Genomic DNA, 7,350 nt, shown 5'->3' on the forward strand with positions numbered 1-7,350 from the left:
TTAGAGGAAGAACAGGGAAGCCAGTGTGACTGGCAGATAAATGGGAAGCCACTAAGACAGAGGCAGGTCAGAAGCAAAGAGGGCTCATGTAGGGAATTGAAAGCCATTACCGACTTTGGGTTTGTTTTTTGTTTATGTTGAGATAAGGTTTCTCTCTGTAGCCCTGGCTGTCCTGAAACTCTGTAGAGTCTGGCCTCCAACTCAAGAGATCCTATCTACCTGCCTCCCAAGTGCTGAGATTAAAAGCCTGCCACCATGCCTGCCTGACTTTGGGTTCTCTTTCTTTCTTCCAAGCTTTGATTTTCATTACTTAAAAAAAAAAGTTGCATATTTATTTTGCTTTCTGACTCTGTGCTTGTGCCTTCAACACTTTCACAATGATTTTCTGCTCCTCAGTAAGGAAAGCCTACTTGGTCCTATCACGAACACACTTGGCACACACGGAACCACCATTGACCCTGCTGACATATTTCTTTGTCTTAGATAATTTCAGAAGGACTTTAGGTCTCACAGCAGGAACTCCTTGAAGTCTTCTGAGGCCTGTGCCTCAGGCAGATTGAGGTGTTTTCCTAACCTTGAAATAAAGGTAAATAATCCTGTTGCTAGGGGTCAAGACAGTTATTTTAGTTTGTATTTTAGTTGTATTTTATTGTATTTATTGTATTTTTATTTTATTGTATTACAATGGTCAAATGCTGGTCCATTTTGAGTGCCTCTAAGTGTCCCTGGAAGATCGACTTTGACTTTCTTAAAAGAAAAAAAAAAAATCACAACAGGTTTAAAGGCCTTAATGATCCTACAATCAGTCAGCTTCTCATTCTGTGCAGTGAACATTCTGATGAGCTGAACAGCAATTTGACATTGCAAATAGAAAAGAGCTGAGGAAAGAAGAAACAACTAGAATCACATTGTTTTCAAGTTATTTTTGTTCCAAAGGTTAAAAGCAGGACTTCCTTATCATGCTAGGTGAAACTTACCTGCTTGGTTATTACCTCTTTCCTGCTTTCTTGGGAGATCAAAATAAACAAGTTTCACTTTATCACATGAGGCTTTAACATGATGTGACACCATTTTTTTTTAAAGATTTTATTTATTTTATATATGAGTACACCGTAGCTGTCTTCAGACACACCAGAAGAGGGCATCAGATTTCATTACACATGGTTGTGAGCCACCATGTGGTTGCTGGGATTTGAACTCAGGACCTCTGGAAGAGTACTCAGTGCTCTTAACCACTAAGCCATCTCTGCAGCCCCTGTGACTCCATTTTTATTTAGTTGAGCAGTAGTAGCCTTCTGTAAATTCTAACCATCTTTAAATGAAATAGTAAGCAAACCCTTTTAATTGGGAGCATTGCTGGAGTATGTGTGTCTATCTGTCTATGTCTGTGTTCATTTACTCTTGGATACACTGGGAGGACTTCATGGGTCTTGCTCTATTTTATTCCTTATTGTTTTGCCTGTGGCCAGCAAGCTCCAGCAATTCTCCAATCTCTACCCAACACATGCTGGGGTTTTGGGTTTACAGACTCTAGCTGCCACACCTGGCTTGTCTATTTTGTCTTTTTTTTTTTTTTTTTTTTTTAAAGAAATAATCTCATTTTGTGGCTTCAAAGAGATACACTAACCTCTGCCTCCTGAATGATGGGATTTACTGAATGCTTCGCCATGGCCATTTATGGTCTTAAACATTCCATGTTTCTGTTCATGTAATGGGTTCAGAGCTCAAAAGTAGTGTAGACAAAAGCACTTCCCACTTTTACTATAAAAGCAAGCATGAGGTGATGCTTACAGTTAGCCTACAAGAATACAAGGACAGCAAAGGAATATACCTTATGTCTTATCATCTTTGGTCCTATGAAAAGAGCCAAGAATATTCCTCCCAGGATTTTCCCTTTCCCACGAAGATAATGTAGACATGCCAGGGCATCCCCTTCATGTCCTGACTTTCAAGTGCATTCACTTATCATAGTTTATGCAATTCTAGAAGGGCTACCTCTCAGGAAGAACATTCTGCACACTGAGCCATCCCCAGTTCACGGTATATTCACAGCTTTCTTACACATGCTCTCATACAAGACATCTAAATATCAGACTGGTTGGCCCAACATGGTGGTACATGCCTTTAATCCCAGGACTCAGAAGGTAGAGGCAGGTAGGACTTTGTGAGTTCAAACCAGCCTAGTCTACATAGTGAGTTCCAGAACAGCCAGAGCTGTTGTTAACAGAGAAACAAACAAACAAACAAAAAAAAAACCAGAAAATAAAATGAAATCATACTATTGAAATTTAGGTGTTTTCACTGGCAGCTTCAATTTCAGTCTTTTTTTTTTTTTTTTTTTTTTTTTTTAAGATTTGTTTATTTTATGCATATGGATACAGTGTTGCTGCCAGAAGAGGGCATCAGATCTCATTACAGGGATCTTTTCAAAACCTCTCCAATTTGTCATAGTAATTACATGAGTTGGTGCATGTGGAGTGCTTAACATAGAGAAGTGTTTAACATAGGTGAAGGCTTGATGTCATGCACATAAACCTATTTTAAAAGATGTTTTTAAAATATATATATTCATTTTATGTATGTGAGTATGCTGTAGCTGTCCTCACACACCAGAAGAGGGCATCAGATCTCATTACAGATGGTTGTGAGCCACCATGTGCTTTCTGGGATTTGAACTCAGGACCTCTGGAAGCTGGAAGAACAGTCAGTGCTCTTAAACTACTGAGCCATCTCCCAGCCCCCATAAAAAGAAAATTTAAAAGTTGTATATGTATGAGAGGAAGGGGAGAGAGGGGAGGGGAGAAAGAGAGAATGCCATTGGTATGTTTTTTTAAGACAGGACTTTTCTGTGAGTCTTAGCTGTCTTGGAGTTCATCTGTAGACCAGGCTGACCTAGAATTCAGAAATCTGCCTACCTCTCCTCCAGGGTGCTGGGGTAAAGGAAAGCCCACTTAAATCTTCAAACTCATCTCCCTTTGCCTTCTCTCCTATTCTTTTCTAAAGATTTGGTTTACTAGCTACATTTTATTTAAGGTGAATATTTTAGCTTTTATTGATTTTTTTTTTAAAATAAGGTCTTCTGCAGTCTAGGTTGGCCTCAAACTTCTTGGCCCTGGACAACCTTGAATGTCTCTTGAGCCTCACCAACTCCCTAGTATCAGGTTAATAGGCACATACCACACCCGGTTTTCCAGGTTTGAATCTACTCTTTTCCTCTGCTTACCAAACCTCAGACGCTCTAGATTCTTTAGCATTGATCCCCTTGCTTTCTGACGCTACCATTATCTTTACAAGATAAGGTGCTTTAGCCAAGTAAGTTCCAGAACCACCTGACTACCTGTCACGGAGGGTCCACATTATCTCATAGTTTGAGGTTAAAGCCCATCACTGCTAGGAAGCTGAAGGTGCTGGTTGCATTGCTCCTTCTGCAGTCAAGGCCAGAGGAATGCATACGGGTGTTCACAGTGTTTTCACCTGCTTGTGCTGCATGTACTCTGCACCTCTTCCCTCAGTAAACCTGGAGATGACATCATACTCACAAAGCCTTCTGGAAGATTTCAAGGTCAGTTGAGTTGATGATGAAAATTAATCATCACAGCCTCTCAATCCAATGTCTTTGGTTTATACACCGGTACCAGATGCATCTCTAGTCTCTCTTCAGAAATAAAAACAGGTAGGTATATTGGCATACACACATAATTCCAAGACTTGAGATACTAAGAATTCCAGGCCAGCCTGGACCACAGTGCAAAACTCCTATCTCAAAAAAATTAACACACACACACACACACACACACACACACACAAATGAGCCAGCAAGATAGCTCTGGTTAAAACAGCTTGCTTGAACCTGAGCATGTACACACACACACACACACACACACACAATAAAACTAAAAAAGTGTTACTTCTTGTAACCTACCAAGTTAAACACAAACTTTCTCCAAAGCCATAACCTAACTTTTCAATAATAAATGACTTTTTATTTATAGTTCCCTGGACTCTAAGCTTTTTTTTTTTCAGTTAGCATATCTCAAATTTTTCTAGCAAGAATTATTCTATATAAGATGTTCACTTCCCATAATAGTTGCTTTTTTTCAGTGCCGTTCTAAGATTTTCAGATCCAAATCCAGAGCATTGAGCATACTTTACTACTGAACTACAGACCAGACATTTTCTATGTTCTCTCAAGTAAAATTATTTGTATATTTTTATTATCATCAGAAACACCAATAATCATAAATTCAAGTTCTACCTAGACTACAGAGTGAGTTCAAAGACAGCACGAGCAACTTAAGACACTTTCTCAAAATAAAAAGAAGTCTGGGGATATGCCTGTTTAAAGTAGTTGCTAGCATGCATGAGGCTTAAGGTTTAATCCTCATCCCTGATTTTTTCCCAAAAGGACACAAGAGTATCAACCGAAGGTTGGATTTTAGGATTTAAAAGCCAAGCAGTGCTGGCTCATACCTTTAATCCCAACACTTAGAAGGTAGAGGCAGGTGCATCTCTGAGCTCAAGGCCAGCCTGATCTACAGAGTTCCACGATAGCCAGGGCTACAGAGAAACCATCTCAAAAAAAAAAAAATGCTTGTATGTGAGGGATAGATGCATGCCCCAGGACACTCGTGGAAGTCATAGGTCACCTTGCAGTTGTTCTGTGTGGATTAAACACATTAGTGATTAACTCCAAGTTACCAATAATGTGTTGTTTTTTGCATTAAGAAATCAAATCCCCTTGGGTCACTTAGCCAAGAGTGAGTTTAGATTTAGATTCGTTGCTTCATGTGCCCTGTGTGTTTCATCTTCTGTGTTTAAGCTGAGTCTGTGCCTGCCCAAAGGCTGTCTCTCAAATGTTTATATATCTGTCCCTAACAAAAGGGCTGTGCTGTCTTTATGGAACAGCCTAGAAATCATCACAAGGGGAGGAATATGGGACACAACAGAAACCTTGAACAGTTTTGCAGGACAGTCTTTTGGACTCCAAAGACCACAAATGTCCCAGAGAACATTATACACATTATTGTTTATCATCCAATATCTAAACACTGCACTCCAACATTTATGGTGAATATTCATTTTAGAACATTGCTCTCAATCTCTCCTTTTGCTGCTTTCAGCAAATGATACGCAAGCTCTGTGGGTCATGGGCACTGAAGAGTGTCTAATTTAAGTTTACAGCTATATATTGGCTTAGGATGTAAAACTTGATTACATGAAAAATCCAAGGCAAATAAGTATGAAGATTATAATTTTCTCTTAAGCGTAGGTTAAACAGTCTGAGTACACGGTAGGCTATCGGTGACTTCAAGGTGTATGATTAACTCAGGCTGCTCATCTCTTAGAATGAAGAAATGTTTTTATAACATTGCATCAGCATACTCTCCTTCTATCATGTGTGTCCTGGAATCGAACAGCAGCAAGCCATTTTGTTCTCTTCTAAAAACAAAATACAAGGGCTCTCTGTGGCCCACGTTGGACTCAAACTCATGATCTTCTTGCCTCAGTTAACTGCTAAGATGTGTGCAATCTCGTATGGCTAGGGTTCACTCCAGAACATTCTGTTTGGATAAAAAATGTATTATAACATGAATCCTCTTAGCTTTTCACAATTACTAATCTTTATAATTCAGTTTATATTTAATTTTATGTATTTATTAATTTTATTATATATTACTTTTATTTACGTATTTATTATTTCCTATACATAAGCGTTTGCCTGTGTATATGTACTATCAGCATGCAGAGCCCATGGAGGTCAGAAAAGAGCATTAGATTCTCTGGAACTGGAGTTTAAATATGGTTGTGATCCATCATATGTGTGCTAGGAATTGAACCCCTGTTCTCTGCAAGAGCAACAAGTGTTCTTAGTCACTAAGAAAAATTCTTTACTCCATGGTCTTTACTAATTTAGAGTAAATTCATTGTACAATGCAAAAGGTTTCATTTAAATATATCCCATGTTGGGTCTGATAGTATATGGCTGTATTCCCAGCACTCAGGAGGTAGATACAGGAAGATTTTGAGTTCTAGACCAAACACAAGCAAAAGACTGTACTAGTTTTTCTGAGGCCTTGTGTTTTTCTGTATTCACACCAAATGTACCCGTGTTGTTGGTGCTCTACAGGACTTTGGTTGGAGCCATTTTTGTTATATTCTCAGTAGGCAACATGAAGTGGTAGGATAGGCACAGGCAGCTCTGCAATCAACCAAAGGGATCATCACATGTGAGCTGAGAATTGAATTCAGGACCTCTGGAGAGCAGTCAGTACTCTTAACCACTGAGCCATCTCAAGCCTAGATTGGCCACATTTTGGCATTACAGCCAAGGTTGAGCTGGTTCCCCTCAACCCCTGATGAGATTCCCTACAGCTATTCAGAGCATGAAAAATAATAATTCTGAGTGCTAAAACTGGTAGCTTCAGGCACCTTACAGTTAAGCTGTGCTGAATGGTTTGGTGGCCACTGAGGTGTGGATGTGGTTTTATATCGGAGAGATCACAGGCAAATGTGGCATTGTTGGCTATGATGTTTGAAGACCAATCTTTAACTTCTGATTTAAGTTGTTATTTGAATGTTTGAATGTTTTTGGACCAATGAGACTTTGATCTGAATAAATTCCTAGCTGTGTGAGAGAGAGAGGGAGGGAGGGAGAGAGAGAGATTGAGAGAGAGAGAGACCTGATCCCTGATCTTTGGGAGGTCCGGAGTTCAATCTCCAGCAACCACATGGTGGCTCTCAACCATCTGCAATGGGATCTGCTGCCCTCTTCTGGTCTGTCTATAGACAGTGACAGTGTACTCATATATATAATCAGGTCTCACTGTATAGCTCTGACTAGCTTTGAAAAAAAAAAAAATCCACCTACTTCTCCCTTCTGAGTACTGGGATTAAAGGCATGCTACCATATCCAGGTCTTTTCATTTATTTTGAAACAGGGTCTCATTTTGTAGTCTTGGCTGGCCTGGACCTCTATGTAAATCAGGCTGGTCTTAAACTCAAGACCTAATTCTGTTTCCCAAGTCCCAGAATTAAAGGTGTCTGTCACATCTGGCTCTTTCCTCCTAACCCTTTTGAGATAGGGCACTCTTTCTGGAGATAGGGTTTCTGTGTGTAGTCCTGGCCATCCTAGAACTCTCTAGATGAAGTAGGGTTCTCATGAATCATAGGTCAGACTTGAACTACCTAGATCATCCTGAACTCATCATGATCCTCCTGTCTGTAATTCCAGTGTTGAAATTACAGGTGTGCACCAAATGTTTGTGGGGTGGTAGATGTCAAAGTCAAGGCTCTACATTCCATACAAGTATTCTGCAGAGCTACATTCCCAGTCCTTTCCAAAAGGATTTG

Source organism: Micromys minutus, assembly GCF_963924665.1.
Source record: "Micromys minutus genome assembly, chromosome: 4".
Taxonomy (NCBI): domain Eukaryota; kingdom Metazoa; phylum Chordata; class Mammalia; order Rodentia; family Muridae; genus Micromys; species Micromys minutus.